The sequence below is a fragment of the Coregonus clupeaformis genome, unplaced genomic scaffold, assembly GCF_020615455.1.
Source record: "Coregonus clupeaformis isolate EN_2021a unplaced genomic scaffold, ASM2061545v1 scaf0651, whole genome shotgun sequence".
In the NCBI taxonomy this organism is placed as follows: Eukaryota; Metazoa; Chordata; class Actinopteri; order Salmoniformes; family Salmonidae; genus Coregonus; species Coregonus clupeaformis.
Window position 1 is genome coordinate 240871 of NW_025534106.1, and position 22269 is coordinate 263139.

General features: G+C 42.0%; 1 pseudogene; it reads right to left on the bottom strand.

Moving 5' to 3' along the window:
* LOC121560162 overlaps nt 1-21002 on the bottom strand; it is a 29207-nt pseudogene extending 8205 nt beyond the window's left edge.
* Between the last annotated feature and the right edge of the window lie 1267 nt (nt 21003-22269).

Sequence of the window (22269 nt, forward strand, 5' to 3'; positions counted from 1 at the left end):
AGAATGCCCCTTAAAAACCACACATTAGTTCAAGAACTGCATACAGTACCAGTTAAAGGTTTGGACACACCTACTCATTCAATGATTTTTCTTTATTTTTTACTATTTTCTACATTGTAGAATAATAGTGAAGACATCAAAACTATGAAATAACACATATGGAATCATGCAGTAAGCAAAAAAAGTGTTAAACAAATCAAAATATATTTTATATTTGAGATTCTTCAAATAGCCACCCTTTGCCTCCAAACTTTTGACTGGTAGTGTAGTTTGTGCCCGTTTAAGACAATACTCACTGGTGTTAATCTGATCTCCAGTCTCCTCCTCCTCCTTTTTCACTCCCAAAACGTCTTCCTGCTTCTCTATTATTGAGATAGCCTCCTCTTCCTCTTTTACTCCAAAAGGTTCTTCCTCTTCTTTCACTACATTCTCTTCTTCTTTCCATGTTATGGCATCTTCCTCCTTTTTGATTCTGAAAGCTTTTACCTCCTCCTCTTCCACTCTGACAACCTCTTTTCCATCTTCCTCTTTCACTGTAATATCATCCTCTTCTTCTTTCAATGTGATAGCCTCCTCTTCCTCCTTTTTCATTCTAAAAGCTTCTTCCTCTCCTTTCACCAGAGCTTCTTTCTCCGTCTAGTTTAGTGAGCTCAAGCTCCGGGCGATTAACCTAGTGCAGTAGCAATTTAACACATTTGATAATTTAACAAGCAAATTACGTTTAAATGAACTAGTAGACACGTAAACATTATGTGCTAAACACTAAGATTAAATACACAAGATTGGTCTAAAGAGCTTCAATGTTTCGGTGTTATGTTCGCTAGCAAGCTACGGTCAAATCAGTACCCTTTTGTCGCTGTTGAAGAAGCCTCCCGTCCCGTCCACTAGATTACACGTCACGCAAGAAGCATCACCTGAAAGACTCACATCGCCATCTGCTGACTGGAGTGGGTAACGCAGATTGGAAAATAATTTCCATTACAATGTCTATTCTGGCAAACAATTTCATAAAAAGTCATTTAAAAACAACCACATGTTATGTTTTCTCTTACTTATTACAGCCAATACTTTCATCCAGGGCTGACCTGGCCATTAGGCAGGATTAGGAGACAGATTGACTAGGGTGGCATATTCCGAGCTAAATTGACCAAGGCTCATCGCTAACAACACATAATAACACCTCATATAATATTGCCCAAAATCAATGAAAACTTCTCTCACCCAGTTGCATATAGGCTATTTAGGTGAGTGTTGGTGTTGCCACATGACGCAGTGCCCACTTACCCAAAGGCAACGTGGACAGATAGGGCTTTACCTGTGTAGAGCACATGCCCCTTTGCCCTTCCAGTGGTGGTATAATTTGTATTCATTTTTTGTCTTCGTTTTTCTGAACCCACAAGTCATCGTTAAATTTGCTTAAGTGATTTGTGTTTTCCTTCAACTTTCTGAAGAGGAAACAACACAGAAATGCCCCGTCTGTATTTATCTACCACTATGTGTAGCCGTTAGCGATGATGCTAATGACAACCGTCTTCTGGTTGATGGAAAGGCTTTCCCAAAAACCTTGTCAATTAAATGTTAACTACTATCTGTTCACACTATTCCCTTAAAGCCACACTCTGTAAGATACAACACCGATGTAAACAATTACGCAAATGCTTCACATTGAAATAGCACTTGACATACACACACGCACACACACAAAAACACAGAAACCACAGTGAGATTTAAAAAAATACTATTTAATTAGCGTGTACATTGAATCTGATACTCTATATTCAAACTGACATACTCAATATTGAATTAATGTATTGAGATTGTTTTTAAAACAACATACAAATGTATTTTTGAGTAGGCTTTATCCAATTTGATTTAATATGGCAATAATGGCGCAAACAAAACCACATCTTTCAGCAAGGGTGTAGCGCTGGCGGAGCGCAGAGGAGCGGCTCTCCCTCACTTTTTTCAATTTGAGAATACAAGGAGCTGGTCAAACAATTTCTGGACAAATTAATTCGGTTAAATTCTAAAGAAATGATTTAATTACCCCTAAAATCCCATGAAAAACGGCAGAATGACAAACCAAATAAATATAGAGTATATAGCAGCCTAGAGGTAAATGGTGGTTTCTTCCCTGTCTTCTCTTTGGCGGTGGCGAGAATGATGAACAACTATAAGCTATGTGTGGGGCACTGCAGATGCCCGTCGGAGGCTTGACCACTTTGGCCAATCAGAACGTTGAAAAAAGATCCAAAATTCACCGTGTGTTTGCCTTGATGTTCATAAAACTCCACGGACCCTTCTGGCGCAGTGGAACCCATAACGATATGTGACCACTTGGTTACAGCGACATCGTTCTGCCGAGGACACCCAAACCAGAGTGGTCACCGCAACGCCCAAGGAGCCTGACCCTCTCTGGAACGCCCAAGGAGCCTGACCCTCTCTGGAACGCCCAAGGAGCCTGACCCTCTCTGGAACGCCCAAGGAGCCTGACCCTCTCTGCAACGCCCAAGGAGCCTGACCCTCTCTGCAACGCCCAAGGTGCCTGACCCTCTCTGCAACGCCCAAGGAGCCTGACCCTCTCTGCAACGCCCAAGGAGCCTGACCCTCTCTGCAACGCCCAAGGAGCCTGACCCTCTCTGGAACGCCCAAGGAGCCTGACCCTCTCTGGAACGCCCAAGGAGCCTGACCCTCTCTGGAACGCCCAAGGTGCCTGACCCTCTCTGCAACGCCCAAGGAGCCTGACCCTCTCTGGAACGCCCAAGGAGCCTGACCCTCTCTGCAACGCCCAAGGAGCCTGACCCTCTCTGGAACGCCCAAGGAGCCTGACCCTCTCTGGAATGCCAAAGGAGCCTGACCCTCTCTGGAACGCCCAAGGAGCCTGACCCTCTCTGGAACGCCCAAGGAGCCTGACCCTCTCTGCAACGCCCAAGGAGCCTGACCCTCTCTGGAACGCCCAAGGAGCCTGACCCTCTCTGGAACGCCCAAGGAGCCTGACCCTCTCTGCAACGCCCAAGGAGCCTGACCCTCTCTGGAACGCCCAAGGAGCCTGACCCTCTCTGCAACGCCCAAGGAGCCTGACCCTCTCTGCAACGCCCAAGGAGCCTGACCCTCTCTGCAACGCCCAAGGAGCCTGACCCTCTCTGGAACGCCCAAGGAGCCTGACCCTCTCTGGAACGCCCAAGGAGCCTGACCCTCTCTGGAACGCCCAAGGAGCCTGACCCTCTCTGGAACGCCCAAGGAGCCTGACCCTCTCTGGAACGCCCAAGGAGCCTGACCCTCTCTGGAACGCCCAAGGAGCCTGACCCTCTCTGGAACGCCCAAGGAGCCTGACCCTCTCTGGAACGCCCAAGGAGCCTGACCCTCTCTGGAACGCCCAAGGAGCCTGACCCTCTCTGGAACGCCCAAGGAGCCTGACCCTCTCTGGAACGCCCAAGGTGCCTGACCCTCTCTGCAACGCCCATGGAGCCTGACCCTCTCTGGAACGCCCAAGGAGCCTGACCCTCTCTGCAACGCCCAAGGAGCCTGACCCTCTCTGGAACGCCCAAGGAGCCTGACCCTCTCTGGAATGCCAAAGGAGCCTGACCCTCTCTGGAACGCCCAAGGAGCCTGACCCTCTCTGGAACGCCCAAGGAGCCTGACCCTCTCTGCAACGCCCAAGGAGCCTGACCCTCTCTGGAACGCCCAAGGAGCCTGACCCTCTCTGCAACGCCCAAGGAGCCTGACCCTCTCTGGAACGCCCAAGGAGCCTGACCCCTCTGCAACGCCCAAGGAGCCTGACCCTCTCTGGAACGCCCAAGGAGCCTGACCCTCTCTGGAACGCCCAAGGAGCCTGACCCTCTCTGCAACGCCCAAGGAGCCTGACCCTCTCTGCAACGCCCAAGGAGCCTGACCCTCTCTGGAACGCCCAAGGAGCCTGACCCTCTCTGCAACGCCCAAGGAGCCTGACCCTCTCTGGAACGCCCAAGGAGCCTGACCCTCTCTGCAACGCCCAAGGAGCCTGACCCTCTCTGGAACGCCCAAGGAGCCTGACCCTCTCTGGAACGCCCAAGGAGCCTGACCCTCTCTGCAACGCCCAAGGAGCCTGACCCTCTCTGCAACGCCCAAGGAGCCTGACCCTCTCTGCAACGCCCAAGGAGCCTGACCCTCTCTGGAACGCCCAAGGAGCCTGACCCTCTCTGCAACGCCCAAGGAGCCTGACCCTCTCTGCAACGCCCAAGGAGCCTGACCCTCTCTGCAACGCCCAAGGAGCCTGACCCTCTCTGGAACGCCCAAGGTGCCTGACCCTCTCTGCAACGCCCAAGGAGCCTGACCCTCTCTGGAACGCCCAAGGAGTCTGACCCTCTCTGGAAGTTTCTGTAGCCCTGCTTGGGATATTTAACCTACATTGGCTATTGGTTGAGACGCAGGGCCTGCTCTAGCTTGGTGTGTCAGGGTGGGCAACTGGAAATGTGAAATGGGCCAAGTTGGAGGTAATAATGCATTTAGGTTATTGAGATGCACGAATATACCAAAACCAAAAGCTTGATTATATGGCTGTTTTAAAACGAATTTCCTGCAATTCTATGTAGTAATGATTTATGTTCACTACTGGGTCAATAGGCCCTTTTCACGATGACGTCATCTAACTTCCGCCTTTCCGCGTAGCAGGTTAACTTCACTTCCGTTCGCCGTAACCTGAGACTTCTCAACGAAAATACAACTGTTGACCACTAACTAGCAAGCTAGCTACTTGAAGAAATTCCAAAAGGTACGTTTAAGTTAAATTAGTAAAGTTAAGAGTAATAATGTTTTACGTATATGCAATGGTTTGTAACTTGCTAACGTTATTGTTAATTCATAATTGTTCACTGCCTTAGTTACTTAAAAGTGGGCTAACGTTAGCTAACAACAACTTAGTACCAGATACCGATAACGTTAAAGGTAGCGTTACATTGCTGCCTGGCTGTAATGTAACAAGTTTACTTAGCTAGCTATCTAACCCTTTGTTAGGCAGTTAGTTTATTCATGAATGTATAGTAACTCACCTATTCAAATACTGTTGTGCATGATAGCTAGATAAATATTGATTCCTGGTCAAAGCTGAATGTTAATTTAGCTGTTTCTTTTCTCTCGGTGTCTGTATCGCAACAGTATCCCATCCAACACCGAAGCATGGCACAATCTTCGAGAAGATGCTATTGCAGTGTACCATTTTGTTCAAACAACAAACAGAAATTCCCGTATCTGAGTTTTCACGATTTCCCTGTTGATGGAGAAATACGTGCCCGTTGGGTGAGGGCGATCAGGAGAGATGAGGGACCAAGTTTTAAGATTCTTCGTGGGAGCAACTTTGTTTGCAGTCAGCACTTTCCCCCTGAGGATAGATACACATCGGCCAGTGGACGGATCCGTATTAAACAGGGATCAGTGCCGTCTAGATTCCACTGGAATGATTGGGGTAAGGATAGGTAGACAGCGTTAAACGTAATACTACTGTAATCCAATAATATATTACTTGTACAAAATGTTTAATAATTTAATCCTGATGCAATATAGCTGCTACATTTTGTCATTTTAGGGACTGAAAAGTGATTACCAAAATGTATCATGACAAGCATATGGTTAATTTCACACATATAGGAGGCGGCTCACAAGCTCGGGAGTCAGTTTACCAGCGAGCAAGAAAGCGTCTTGGTGTTGCTGTCCTGGATGATTCTGATCATGAGATGCCTGACAGCACAGAGGGTGCTTTGCCTGCAGTGACAAACGATCACGACTATGCCTGCCGTCCTTCTCCTGGTTAGTATTACAAATAAGAGTAACCATGTATCTGTTTGGCAAAAAAGTAAAAGTATATGGCAGTTAAGTAAAAATACTATTTTATACTACGATTTGGAGTAACTGGTCTCTCTGTGAAAAGACTTGGCGTTTTAAACCTCATCCATCTTAGAAGCTTCTTCAGTTTTATTTATTGAAAATGGGATGGGATAGATGAGTAATAACTAACCTACCAACATGTATGCTTTTTCTTCCCCTTAAGGTAAACTGGACAGTGCTACTCAAAGAATTCGAGAGTTGGAGCTGCAAGTGTTGTCCCTAGAAATTGAGATCCAGCACCTGACAGTTAAGAAGCAGCATCCACTCCTTTTTAATTTTTGTGTCACAGATGAGGACTATCGCTACTACACACGATTCAGCTCAAAGGAGGTCTTCACCGTGTTTTGGGATTCTGTTTATCCCTCTGCTTCACGGCTTGTATACTGGTCTAAGGCACAGCAAACGGCACATGTGACACCTAGCCCTCACCGAAAACTTCCACTTATTGATGAACTATTTATGTTTCTGTGTCGTGTTGCAGCTGGGCTTCAGGAGAAAACCTTGTCTACCATCTTTGAGGTCAGCCTGTCCACAGTTAGCCGCATCATTTTAACATGGACTAGCTACCTTTACCAGGTTCTTGGCTCACTGCCGGTGTGGATGACAAGAGAGCAGGTGCAGGCCACAATGCCTGATAAGTTCAAGCTCTACTGCCCTCAGGTGAGAGTTATAGTAGACTGCACCGAGATCCGCTGTGAAACACCATCCTCCCTCTCACTACAGTCAGAAACCTTTTCGAGCTACAAAAATCACACCACCTTTAAAGGGCTGATTGGTGTAGCTCCATGTGGTGTTATCACATTTGTATCAAAGCTCTACACAGGCTCCATCTCCGACATGGAAATAACACGGAAATGTCAGATCTTGCATTTACTTCAGCCCGGAGATGAATTAATGGCGGACAAGGGTTTCCTGATCGAGAGGATGTTGTCAGAAGTGGGGGCAACACTCGTCATCCCTCCACTGAAAAAAATCTCCTCAGCTCAGCAGGGAGGACACTCTTAAGACCCAGGCCATCGCCCGGCTGAGGATTTTAGTCGAGAGGGCCATACGGAGGGGGTGAAGGAGTACCATATCTGGGATGGGCTTGTTCCTCTTTCCACAGTGGGTTCAGTGAATCAGCTGTGGGCCATCTGCTGCCTCATGTCGAACTATCAGGGACCTCTTGACATTAAAGGAGACAAACCAGTCTGATGTTTTTGTCAACTGGAAGTTGTATATTTCCTGAGTAAGCTAGATGGGCTGTAAATAGAAGTACTTTTATATTACTGTATTGTATGTACAAAAAATGTAAATATGAATTAACTTTGTTGGTAATTTAATTGATCTAATGTTATACTGTATGTTTTTGTTAAGGGTAATAACTTTTTCATAGCTATTAATGAACCTAATGTGATATATTGTAAAAATATCCAACTATTAACCATGTTATGTGCTTATGTGTCATGGCACTGATGGAACTATTAAATATATGTTTGCAAGCAACTGCTTCCAATCCTTTTTGATTTTGGTAAGAGCATTTACAACATCGCAATCCTTTTCAAAATTTGTATTTCAATACATAGATATACAGTATATAACACAATGAAGTTCATTTGCAGTTAAAGAAAAACATGTCGACATTTACATCACAATCCTTTTCAAAATGTGTGTTTCAGTACATAGGAGATATACAGTATATGACAAGTTAATTTGCAGTTAAAGAAAAAAATGTCAAAGGTTCACCTTCCACATTTACCTTAACACTATTTACACATAAAATTCTGCCTTATGTTTTATAACTTAAGAAGACATCCATGTAGATGTTATAATAGAAATGATCAAGCTTCTGTCGCATTGAGTGGATAATCTCCTCATCCCTAAAGATTCTCTCAACTGTGAAGTCAGTGCGGGTATCTGTAATGAAGTCACACCACTGAAGTCCGCTTAAGGCGAGTTGGCCTTGAACCTGATAGTAGTATTTGTGGCTCTTCTTAAGGCAGGCCTGGCCTTTAACTGTGATCAGGTGTTTAACTTGGGTAACATTTTCAACATCGCAACTCTTAACCTCAGCAAGACCAAATGGTGGTGCTTCTGTTGGGCAGAAGACTTTAGCATCCGGGCTGGCTGCAAGGTGAGGTGAATCAGGGTGGATGATGACCCCGCATTGTTTCAGAGAGACATCACAAAAATCAGAATATTGCCTCAGTATCTCAGGTTCCAGATCCAACCCTCTTCTCATAGCAGCTGTCTGAGGAGTTCCTCTCAGAATGCGGGTTGCCAAAGCCTTGGCAGACAACTCCCCACGAACATGGCATATTTCACGGAATCTGCTGGCTGTCAGTCGGGGTTTGCGTACCTGGCTCCACAGCTGGCATTCTGACTGCATTCTTGTTTCTGCTTCAATAGCAGCAGACATCTCCTCTGACACAATCAGGCTGTCCAAATGACATTGTTGTATGTAGTTGGGCTCAAAATCAATGGGAAATTTAAAGTTGTAACCTTCAATAGGCAACTGAGGAAACTCACTGGCACCAGGGTGTTTAATAATATCTCTACTTAATTCTAGAGGGCACTGGTAAGAAAGCACAGACCCAAATGGCACAGGGCCAAATTTAGAGTCCACCAAATTAAGGCCCTCAAGCCCGTGCAGCAATTTGCAAATCCCTGGTTGTGGACGGATGTCTTTCAGTTTCTCAGCACTGGCCATGACGTGAGGATCCGGAATAGGCCCTGGCATGAAAGTGAGATATGTCAAGTTTAGATTTCATTAAATGCCACCTTATCTTTTCACTAAAAAAGACAACCACACTCATCCAGTCTCGTACATGCTTCTAATACAAATAAAAAATATCCACTGAAAGTCTATATAAAAAGTAACAAATAATAATCACTTTTATGTTTGTATTATTTTAGAAATGCACTAAAGTCTTTGTGCTCTAGTACAGGCGGGGGCTCATTCAGACTCACCATCATAGGCTCGGTACAGTGTGCACTTCACACCAGCTCTGACACTTGTTTTTTTCTTAGCCGCTGGTTTACACACCGCCATATCATTGGTGGCCTCTGGTACAATTCCCTGTGATATAATAATGATGAACAATACATTGTCAAAAGTCAATACAAACTGCAAAGTTCTGCATCAGTGTAACAAATAATGTCTGACCTGTGTCCTAGGCCGGTGCCAGGTCTGCAGTGCGCTGGTGCATGACAGAGGCAATGGCACTGTCTTAAAGCCCATGGTAACATAGTGAGCACTTTGAAAAGAAGTGCTACTATGTGATTACATAGTGCTTTCCCAGCAGAGCAGGAACATGACATGTGATTGAGTACCACAGGAACCTCTGCAGAGTCTAGTGTAACCTGTTCATAGAGACATAACAATTAGTGCTGTACTTACAAAACATTTTTTCTGCGTTTCATTATAAACTACTGTACACAATTTTCAAAACCCAATTTCTTTTTTTAATTAAGAAAAATTGGCTGTTCTGAAACCTTTGACAAGTAGTGCCAACACTTATCGAAAATTTGAACATTTTGAGTTATCACAGAATCTTTCCCAGTCTTTATTGCCGTCAACAACCCACATCGGTTTGTAAGAATTTCGTTGTGTATTAAGTTTAATGATACAAAATCAGAGCTCAGACTGAGAAACAAACTGATCCACAGTGGAACTTTGTGGAATCATTCTTATTAAATCTGCAACCGCAGCAAAACACAACAAAAAGAAAACTTATCTATCTTAACCTATCTTATCATAATGTTAGAGAACTGTTTATCTGAGAAACCTGAAGCCGATGAGCCTCCTCATTTTTCTTCATGGACCTGTAACATCGCCCTCTCACTGTCACCTCACCGTTAACTACACTTGAGACTGTTTCAATACAGTGATTGGGAGAAAGGGCGCAGCATTAGCCATTAATACATTACTGACTCTTATTTTACGGTCGATACAAACAGCAGTAATATTAAAAAGAGGCTGCAAAACAGAAACTCGTCAGCTCATAACCTTCGCTAGCATAGGGCTAATTTAAGCTAAATAAAGATAAACACGTACCTTCATAATCAAACAGGTAACCTTCAACGAAGAACTTGTAGCCTTTATCAAGCTTCGATCTTGAAGTAAGGGACCACTTGTCAGCAAGTCGTTCTACGTCGTTAAGTCGTATTGGTGGCAGATGTGAAAGGGACTGGGTGAACTCCATAATGATGTGCTACTAGCTAAGCGTTCCTAAGCGACACCGGATGTAAACATAACCTGCATCGCGGCAGAACGGAAGTTGTCTGACGTCACGTGAAAAGGGCCTATTGAATTGATGGCATGTTTAATCTATGCAAATAAATTATATGAATTGATAGTTCACCTCTCTATTTTATTATATTATGTAATAGCATATATTGTAACCATGTTTTGTTTTATTTTGTAATAGGGTATATTGTAACCATGTGTTCAAGCTAATCAAATCAAAGTGTATTTATGATACAGCATAGTGTGAGCTACACAATACAATGAAATGCCAATAAATAAAATAACATTTTATTGGTCACATACACGTATTTAGCGATATGTGAAATGCTTGTGCTTCTAGCTCCGACAGTGCAGTAATATCTAACAAGTAATATCTAACCATTTCACAACATATACCCAATACACACGAATCTAAGTAAGGAATTAATTAAGAATATATACATATATGGACAAGCGATGTCAATAAAGCTCTCCTCGCACTGCAATGATATTAAACTATATGGACAGTGCCGTGAAAAAGTATTTTCCCCCTTTCTAATTTTCTCTACTTTTGCCTATTTTTGATACTGAATGTTATCAGTTCTTCAACCAAAACCTAATATTAGATCAAAGGAACCTGAGTGAACTAATAACACAACAATGACATATTTATTTAATTTATTTCATAAACAAAGTTATGCAACACCCAATTCCCCTGTGTGAAAAAGTAATTGCCCCCTTGCACTCAATAACTGGTTGTGCCATCTTTAGCTGCAATGACTCCAACCAAATGCTTCCTGCAGTTGTTGATCAGTCTCTCACGTCGCTGTGGAGGAATTTTGTCCCAGCAGAACTGCTGTAACTCAGCGACATTTGTGGGTTTTCAAGCATGAACTGCTTGTTTCAAGTCCTGCCTCAACATCTCAATTGGGATTAGGTCTGGACTTTGACTAGGCCATTCCAAAACTTCAAATGTGTTGCTTTTTAGCCATTTTCATGTAGACTCGATTGTGTGTTTTGGATCATTGTCTTGCTGCATGACCCAGCTGCGCTTCAGCTTCAGCTCAGACGGATGGCCTGACATTCTCCTGTTGAATTCTCTGATACAGAGCAGAATTAATGGTTCCTTCTATTGAGGAAAGTCGTCCAGGTCCTGAGGCAGCAAAGCATCCCCAAATCATCACATTACCAACACCATGCTTGACCGTTTGTATATTGATGATTCTCCTTTGGTCTTGATGATCATCCTGGTGCTTTGCAAACCAGAGTCAACTTCTTGGACGACTTGGGTCCCATTATGAACACTACACAAACTAACTAAATGAAACACAACAACTCAGTTCAAGAGGGTTCAAGGTGAGAATCAAGAAATGCACATTCTATTCATCAAAAAATAATTTACATTTTGAAATACAAATATCCAAATAATACAATGAACATCTAAGGGGGTTTATACCTATATACAATCAATCAAAATTCATAATACAAATAAAATACATGTAAAATATATTCTAATTAAATCAAATATTCTGATTTTAGATGTGATCATGTCTTGAGAAGAAAAACTAAAACAAAAGCCTATTTTAGAGTAAACTTTCATACAAACAATATATGATTTCATGTAGCATAAACCAAAAGCACAAATTCTTAGTCAAAAACATGAGTCAGAACCACAGCCTCTCTATTCTCTCATGTGATTTCAGGTCCTCTGACTGGGAAAATGTCTTTCCACACTGAGAACATTGGAAAGGCTTCTATCCTGTGTGCGTTCCTTCATGCCTTTTCAGGCTCGCTAACTGGGTAAAACTCTTTCCACATTGGGAGCATTGGAAAGGCTTCTCTCCTGTGTGCGTTATCTCATGCTTTTTCAGTGTCCCTAAATAGGTAAAACACTTTCCACACAGGGAACAGTGGAAAGGCTTCTCTCCTGTGTGTATTCTCTCATGCATTTTCAAGTTCCCTAACCAGGCAAAACTTTTTCCACACTGAGAGCATTGGAAAGGCTTATCTCCTGTGTGTGTCCGCTTATGTGATTTCAGATCCCCTAGCTGGGTAAATCTTTTTCCACAGTCTGAGCAGCGGTAGGGCTTCTCCCCTGTGTGTGTTCTCAAATGTCTTTTCAGGCTCCCTAACCGGGTAAAACTATTTTCACACTGAGAGCATTGGAAAGGCCTCTCTGCTAAGTGTGTTCTCTCATGTGATTTCAGGTCCCCTGATGAGAAAAATGTATTCTCACACTGGGAGCATTGATATGGCTTCTCTCCAGTGTGTGTTCTTTCATGCACTTTTAGATGCCCTGAGTGTCCAAAACCCTTTCCACACTGGGAGCAGTGAAAAGGCTTCTCTCCTGTGTGTGTCATCTCATGCATTTTCAGGTTCCCTAAATGGGTAAAACTCTTTCCACACAGGGAGCAGTGAAAAGGCTTCTCTCCTGTGTGTGTCATCTCATGCCTTTTCAAGCTCCCTAACTGGGTAAAACTTTTTCCACAATGAGGGCATTGGAATGGTTGTTCTCCTGTGTGTATTTTCTTGTGTTTTTTCAGATGTGATGACTGAATAAAACTATTTTCACACTGAGAGTATTGGAAAGGTCTCTCTACTAAGTGTGTTCTCTCATGTTTTTTCAAGTCCCCTGATGAGAAAAAAATATTTTCACACTGGGAGCAATGATATGGCTTCTCTCCAGTGTGTGTTCTTTCATGCACTTTTAGATGCCCTGAGTATCTAAAACACTTTCCACACTGAGAGCATTGGAAAGGCTTCTCTCCTGTGTGTATTCTTTCATGCACTTTCAGATGCGATAACTGGCTAAATCTCTTTCCACACTGAGAGCATTGGAAAGGCCTCTCTAAAGAGTGTGTGTGTGTTCTCTCATGTGACTTCAGGTCCCCTGATGAGAAACATTTATTTTCACATTGGGAGCATTGATATGGCTTCTCTCCAGTGTGTCTTCTTTCATGCACTTTTAGATGCCCTGACTGTCCAAACCCCTTTCCACACTGGGAGCAGTGATAAGGCTTCTCCCCTGTGTGTGTTTTCTTATGTTCTTTCAGGTTTCCTAACGGGATACATTTTTTCCCACATTGGGAGCAGTGGTGTGGTCTTGCTGGTTTGGATGTCTCTGGGTCTGGTTCCCCTGAAAGACTCTTCCCGCTCTCAGGGTGAGTGTCTGGTCTCTCTTCTGTCAAAGAAAAACAGAGTATTTGGTTAACAAGAGACCTGAATGAAACCTCCACATGATAAAACTGTCTATGAGGTTTAATCTAGACTAGATCCCTCAATAAATCAGAAGAGCGTGTCATCACAGAGTTGCTGTAGTTCTTTGGAGGCTAATAAAAACACTATTAAACTTAGTGTTGTTATGCATTTATTAGACCTAATGGATAAATAGACTAGTCAGTATAGGATACATTTATTGGACCTAATGGATAAATAGACTAGTCAGTATAGGATACATTTATTAGACCTAATGGATAAATAGACTAGTCAGTATAGGATACATTTATTAGACCTAATGGATAAATAGACTAGTCAGTATAGGATACATGTATTAGACCTAATGGATAAATAGACTAGTCAGTATAGGATACATTTATTAGACCTAATGGATAAATAGACTAGTCAGTATAGGATACATTTATTAGACCTAATGGATAAATAGACTAGTCAGTATAGGATACATTTATTAGACCTAATGGATAAATAGACTAGTCAGTATAGGATACATGTATTAGACCTAATGGATAAATAGACTAGTCAGTATAGGATACATTTATTAGACCTAATGGATAAATAGACTAGTCAGTATAGGATACATGTATTAGACCTAATGGATAAATAGACTAGTCAGTATAGGATACATTTATTAGACCTAATGGATAAATAGACTAGTATAGGATCCATTTATTAGACCTAATGGATAAATAGACTAGTCAGTATAGGATACATTTATTAGACCTAATGGATAAATAGACTAGTCAGTATAGGATACATTTATTAGACCTAATGGATAAATAGACTAGTATAGGATCCATTTATTAGACCTAATGGATAAATAGACTAGTCAGTATAGGATACATGTATTAGACCTAATGGATAAATAGACTAGTCAGTATAGGATACATTTATTAGACCTAATGGATAAATAGACAAGTATAGGATCCATTTATTAGACCTAATGGATAAATAGACTAGTCAGTATAGGATACATTTATTAGACCTAATGGATAAATAGACTAGTCAGTATAGGATACATTTATTAGACCTAATGGATAAATAGACTAGTATAGGATCCATTTATTAGACCTAATGGATAAATAGACTAGTCAGTATAGGATACATGTATTAGACCTAATGGATAAATAGACTAGTCAGTATAGGATACATTTATTAGACCTAATGGATAAATAGACTAGTATAGGATCCATTTATTAGACCTAATGGATAAATAGACTAGTCAGTATAGGATACATTTATTAGACCTAATGGATAAATAGACTAGTCAGTATAGGTGTCACGCTCTGGCTCCGGGACTTTGTATGTTGAGCCAGGGTGTGTTCGTTTTGTTGTGTTTTGGTGTGTTGTCTTGGTTGTTCGTGTGACTCCCAATCAGTGGTAACGAGTGTCAGCTGTCGGCTCGTTATCTCTGATTGGGAGCCATATTTAAACTGTGTGTTTTCACCTTGGGGTTGTGGGTTTTTGTTCCATGTTCTGTCAGTGTCACAGAGGACTTCACGTCTCGTCATTTGTTTTGTTGTTTCGTGGTTGCTTTAATTTAATAAAGTCAACATGTTCGCTCAACACGCTGCGCCTTGGTCCGCTTCCTTAGACGATCGTGACAGAAAAACCCACCAAAAAAGGACCAAGCAGCGTGTCCAGGAGCAAAGAGACTGGACATGGGAGGAAGCGCCGGGTAAGGAGATCGAGAGGCTGGCGATGGCCCAGGTGGGCAAATCGTGGTCCTGGGAGGACATGCTCGGGGGCAAGGGACCTTGGGGGAGGATCAAGGCCCTGGCGAGAGAGGAGCAACGGCGTCAGCAGGGCCATCGTCGGAGGGACGAGAGGCAACCCCAAAAAGTTTTTTGGGGGGGGCACATGGCTTGGGCGGCTGGGCAGCAGGAGGCTGCCACAGGGAGACGTGGAGAGAAGGCTACCGGATTACGGAAGCCATTGGCGAGTAGAGGGAGGGAAGCAGTTGAGGCACGGCGTGAGAGACTGAGGTGTGTTACCAGTCCGGTCCGGCCCGTTCCTGATCCCCGGTTAAGGCCAGTGGTGTGTGTTCCCAGTACGGACCGGCCTGTTCCTACTCCACGTACTAAGCCTACGGTGTACGTCGCCAGCCCAGCCCGGCCTGTTCCTGCTCCACGTACTAAGCCTACGGTGTACGTCGCCAGCCCAGCCCGGCCTTTTCCTGCTTCTCGCATCAAGCCTACGGTGTGCGTCGCCAGCCCAGCCCGGCCTGTTCCTGCTCCACGTACTAAGCCTACGGTGTACGTCGCCAGCCCAGCCCGGCCTGTTCCTGCTTTACGCACCAAGTCTACGGTGTGCGTCGCCAGCCCTGCCCGGCCTGTTCCTGCTCTACACACCAAGTCTACGGTGTGCGTCGACAGCCCTGCCCGGCCTGTTCCTGCTCTACGCATCAAGTCTACGGTGTGCGTCGACAGCCCTGCCCGGCCTGTTCCTGCTCTACGCACCAAGTCTACGGTGTGCGTCGACAGCCCTGCCCGGCCTGTTCCTGCTCTACGCATCAAATCTACGGTGTGCGTCGACAGCCCTGCCCGGCCTGTTCCTGCTCTACGCACCAAGTCTACGGTGTGCGTCGACAGCCCTGCCCGGCCTGTTCCTGCTCTACGCATCAAGTCTACGGTGTGCGTCGACAGCCCTGCCCGGCCTGTTCCTGCTCTACGCACCAAGTCTACGGTGTGCGTCGACAGCCCTGCCCGGCCTGTTCCTGCTCCTCGCACCAAACCTACGGTGCGCGTCGCCAGCCCGGTCCGGCCTGTTCCTGCCACCCGCACCAAGTCTACGGTGCGCGTCGCCAGCCCGACCCGGCCTGTTCCTGCCACTCGCACCAAGCCAAGGGTGCGAGTCGTCAGCCTGGTCCAGCCCGTTCCTGCTACTCGCACCAAGCCAGGGGTACGAGTCGTCGGCCTGGTCCAGCCCGTTCCTGCTACTCGCACCAAGCCAAGGGTGCGAGTCGTCAGCCTGGTTCAGCTCGTCCCTGCTACTCGCACCAAGCCAAGGGTGCGAGCCGTCAGCCTGATCCAGCCCATTCCTGCTACTCGCACCAAGCCAGGGATGCGAGTCGTCAGCCTGGTGAGGCCCGTTCCGGCTCCACGCATCAAGCCTAGGGTGCGTATCGTCAGCCAGGTCCGGTCCGTTTCTGCCTCACGCGCCAAGCCAGGGGTACGCGTCGTCAGTCCAGATCCTACCAGCTGGGTCGGATCGGACCGGGGCGCTACGGGGGATTGAGGAAGGGTGGTGGTCAAGCCCGAAGCCGGAGCCGCCTCCGAGGAGCAACACCCACCCAGCCCTCCCCTGTTTGGGGTTTTGAGGCGCGGTCGCAGTCCGCGCCTTTAGGGGGGGGTACTGTCACGCTCTGGCTCCGGGACTTTGTATGTTGAGCCAGGGTGTGTTCGTTTTGTTGTGTTTTGGTGTGTTGTCTTGGTTGTTCGTGTGACTCCCAATCAGTGGTAACGAGTGTCAGCTGTCGGCTCGTTATCTCTGATTGGGAGCCATATTTAAACTGTGTGTTTTCACCTTGGGGTTGTGGGTTTTTGTTCCTTGTCAGTCTTTGTTACTGTGGACTTTACGATTCGTCTATTTGTTTTGGTACTTTAATTAAATAAAGTCTATCATGTTCGCTCAACGCGCTGCGCTTTGGTCTCCCTCATTTGACGATCGTGACAATAGGATACATTTATTAGACCTAATGGATAAATAGACTAGTCAGTATAGGATCCATTTATTAGACCTAATGGATAAATAGACTAGTCAGTATAGGATACATTTATTAGACCTAATGGATAAATAGACTAGTCAGTATAGGATACATTTATTAGACCTAATGGATAAATAGACTAGTCAGTATAGGATACATTTATTAGACCTAATGGATAAATAGACTAGTCAGTATAGGATACATGTATTAGACCTAATGGATAAATAGACTAGTCAGTATAGGATCCATTTATTAGACCTAATGGATAAATAGACTAGTCAGTATAGGATACATTTATTAGACCTAATGGATAAATAGACTAGTCAGTATAGGATACATTTATTAGACCTAATGGATAAATAGACTAGTCAGTATAGGATACATTTATTAGACCTAATGGATAAATAGACTAGTCAGTATAGGATACATGTATTAGACCTAATGGATAAATAGACTAGTCAGTATAGGATACATTTATTAGACCTAATGGATAAATAGACTAGTATAGGATCCATTTATTAGACCTAATGGATAAATAGACTAGTCAGTATAGGATACATTTATTAGACCTAATGGATAAATAGACTAGTCAGTATAGGATACATGTATTAGACCTAATGGATAAATAGACTAGTCAGTATAGGATACATTTATTAGACCTAATGGATAAATAGACTAGTATAGGATCCATTTATTAGACCTAATGGATAAATAGACTAGTCAGTATAGGATACATTTATTAGACCTAATGGATAAATAGACTAGTCAGTATAGGATACATTTATTAGACCTAATGGATAAATAGACTAGTATAGGATCCATTTATTAGACCTAATGGATAAATAGACTAGTCAGTATAGGATACATGTATTAGACCTAATGGATAAATAGACTAGTCAGTATAGGATCCATTTATTAGACCTAATGGATAAATAGACTAGTATAGGATCCATTTATTAGACCTAATGGATAAATAGACTAGTCAGTATAGGATACATTTATTAGACTTAATGGATAAATAGACTAGTCAGTATAGGATACATGTATTAGACCTAATGGATAAATAGACTAGTCAGTATAGGATACATTTATTAGACCTAATGGATAAATAGACTAGTCAGTATAAGATACATGTATTAGACCTAATGGATAAATAGACTAGTCAGTATAGGATCCATTTATTAGACCTAATGGATAAATAGACTAGTCAGTATAGGATACATGTATTAGACCTAATGGATAAATAGACTAGTCAGTATAGGATACATTTATTAGACCTAATGGATAAATAGACTAGTCAGTATAGGATACATTTATTAGACCTAATGGATAAATAGACTAGTCAGTATAGGATACATGTATTAGACCTAATGGATAAATAGACTAGTCAGTATAGGATACATGTATTAGACCTAATGGATAAATAGACTAGTCAGTATAGGATACATTTATTAGACCTAATGGATAAATAGACTAGTCAGTATAGGATACATGTATTAGACCTAATGGATAAATAGACTAGTCAGTATAGGATACATTTATTAGACCTAATGGATAAATAGACTAGTCAGTATAGGATACATGTATTAGACCTAATGGATAAATAGACTAGTCAGTATAGGATACATTTATTAGACCTAATGGATAAATAGACTAGTCAGTATAGGATCCATTTATTAGACCTAATGGATAAATAGACTAGTCAGTATAGGATACATTTATTAGACCTAATGGATAAATAGACTAGTCAGTATAGGATCCATTTATTAGACCTAATGGATAAATAGACTAGTCAGTATAGGATACATGTATTAGACCTAATGGATAAATAGACTAGTCAGTATAGGATACATTTATTAGACCTAATGGATAAATAGACTAGTCAGTATAGGATACATTTATTAGACCTAATGGATAAATAGACTAGTCAGTATAGGATACATGTATTAGACCTAATGGATAAATAGACTAGTCAGTATAGGATACATTTATTAGACCTAATGGATCAATAGACTAGTATAGGATACATGTATTAGACCTAATGGATAAATAGACTAGTATAGGATACATTTATTAGACCTAATGGATAAATAGACTAGTCAGTATAGGATACATTTATTAGACCTAATGGATAAATAGACTAGTCAGTATAGGATACATTTATTAGACCTAATGGATCAATAGACTAGTATAGGATACATGTATTAGACCTAATGGATAAATAGACTAGTATAGGATACATTTATTAGACCTAATGGATAAATAGACTAGTCAGTATAGGATGCATTTATTAGACCTAATGGATAAATAGACTAGTCAGTATAGGATACATGTATTAGATCTAATGGATAAATAGACTAGTCAGTATAGGATACATGTATTAGACCTAATGGATAAATAGACTAGTCAGTATAGGATACATTTATTAGACCTAATGGATAAATAGACTAGTCAGTATAGGATACATGTATTAGACCTAATGGATAAATAGACTAGTCAGTATAGGATACATTTATTAGACCTAATCGATAAATAGACTAGTCAGTATAGGATACATTTATTAGACCTAATGGATAAATAGACTAGTCAGTATAGGATACATGTATTAGCCCTAATGGATAAATAGACTAGTCAGTATAGGATACATGTATTAGACCTAATGGATAAATAGACTAGTCAGTATAGGATACATGTATTAGACCTAATGGATAAATAGACTAGTCAGTATAGGATACATGTATTAGACCAAATGGATAAATAGACTAGTCAGTATAGGATACATTTATTAGACCTAATGGATAAATAGACTAGTCAGTATAGGATACATGTATTAGACCTAATGGATAAATAGACTAGTATAGGATACACTTATTAGACCTAATGGATAAATAGACTAGTCAGTATAGGATACATTTATTAGACCTAATGGATAAATAGACTAGTCAGTATAGGATACATGTATTAGACCTAATGGATAAATAGACTAGTATAGGATACATGTATTAGACCTAATGGATAAATAGACTAGTCAGTACAGGATACATGTATTAGACCTAATGGATAAATAGACTAGTCAGTATAGGATACATTTATTAGACCTAATGGATAAATAGACTAGTCAGTATAGGATACATGTATTAGACCTAATGGATAAATAGACTAGTCAGTATAGGATACATTTATTAGACCTAATGGATAAATAGACTAGTCAGTATAGGATACATGTATTAGACCTAATGGATAAATAGACTAGTCAGTATAGGATCCACTTTAAGTGTACATTATTGTTATTTGGTAGGCTACTAGAACTAAAAGGGGCAATTTGCGGTTCAAACAACAACAAAGCGGCACCCTGCCACTGTTTTGGTATAAAGCTGGAGGGACGGGGGTTGGAGAAATGTAACCCCTCAAATTCATAGACAAAGTTATGGATGCAAGGACTGACCATGCATGAGATCAAAATTATAGTTTTAATTTAATTTTTTTATTTAGTTTTAACCCTGTTTTGAAACTCTACGTCTTTGTTTACAATTAGGTCTATATTGTTTACAAACAATGTTTAAAAGAAGCTTTTATTTTTGGTTTGGATGGAATAGCTACAACACAGCGCCCCCTATCGGTCATATTGGGTATGTATATAAATCATTGGGTACGACAGTTGAACAAAGCTCATTGGGCATTTTATCAATTAGGCTATATTCTCCAACAATTAATGGCTAGGCCTCTATGTCACTAATTTTTAAAATTACAAAAATGCATGGACCAATTGCAGATTTCTTCAGACAGAACAACATAATCAAGTATAGAACTTCAGTAGAATGCCCCTTAAAAACCACACATTAGTTCAAGAACTGCATAGTTTGTGCCCCTGTTTTTAAGACAGTACTCACTGGTGTTAATCTGATATTCTGTCTCCTCCTCCTGCTCTTTCACTCCAAAAACGTCTTCCTTCTTCACCTTTATTGAGATAGTGTCGTATCGGGTGAATGGTGGCATATTATTGCTGTCAACAAAGAGTCCGTTTATGCTGCATCGTGTTAGAGGCTTTTATTAAAATCACGAGGTTACAGCATAAGTGACAGGTGACATGACACCCGGAGAGCGACGCCTCAGAATGGCTGCTCGTTCTGACTTTCTTCTTCGTTTTCCCCCCTATTTATAAACACTGATGCTCCCTCTTCTGGCCAATCACCAGTCTCCCCTGGGGCGTCACCCTAAAACATTCCCTTTTGATACTAACATAAACAACATTCCATTTCTTCATGAAAAATATTTAACACCATCATAATCTTAATACACCACATTTCCCCCCTTCGAGACGAACTAAACGTCTCGAAAACAAACAGAATAGGATTATGACCAATAACAATTTATCTTATTGAGTATCTTTAACATTAAACCAAAAACATTCTCCTCTAGAGTGTAAATACCTTTCTATGAAATATGAATAACTGTTTATGAAGTGTGAATACATTACTATGAAATATGAACAAATCTCTATGGAGTGTAAGAGCGAAAAACTGTCCGGCAACCTTCCATCCATCAATCAAGACAGTAAAATTCTCTCACGGTCCCTCTGCCCCAGGCAACCACCTTCGGTACTCCAGATAACCTCATAAACCATGTAAATGCATTTGAAACTATGATGCAATTAAATACACATGTAAGCCCCTGCAAACAAAATCCTATCCAAAAACATCCACTTGTAAGGCTGGTCAACCCATTGGACCTTACAGTGAACCTCTCCCTGCCTAGACTTTCTCTGTCCCTAAGCATCACCGAAATAAACAAAAACATCTAAGTTCCTCACATGTATTCAATAACATCAAACATCATTCTACAAAAATTAATCCCTAAGAATATGACACAATTATGTATTACACATGTCTATATTTCATTGCAGACACTGGAATGTAATCCACTACACTTCATCTCCCTGTAGTCTCCTCTTCCAATGGACTGTTGATGATGGAATCGGCCACACCCTCCTTGTTTCATCTCCTCCAGTCATATTGTCCCTTCCCATGTTCCTGTTTGAGTATTTGACTCTCCATATGTTCCCCCAAATGCTTCTGGAAGAAAAGGAAAGACCAAACAGTATCTTTTGCAAAACAAACACTTTCAAATTAAACATCAATATCAACTAAGAATATAAAACTGATATATAAATGATGCATGAATCACATAAACCTATTCCCCCCTTGATTCATAAAATCATCCCAACATCACCCCAATATTGAATTTTTTTTGAAAAATGATCAAA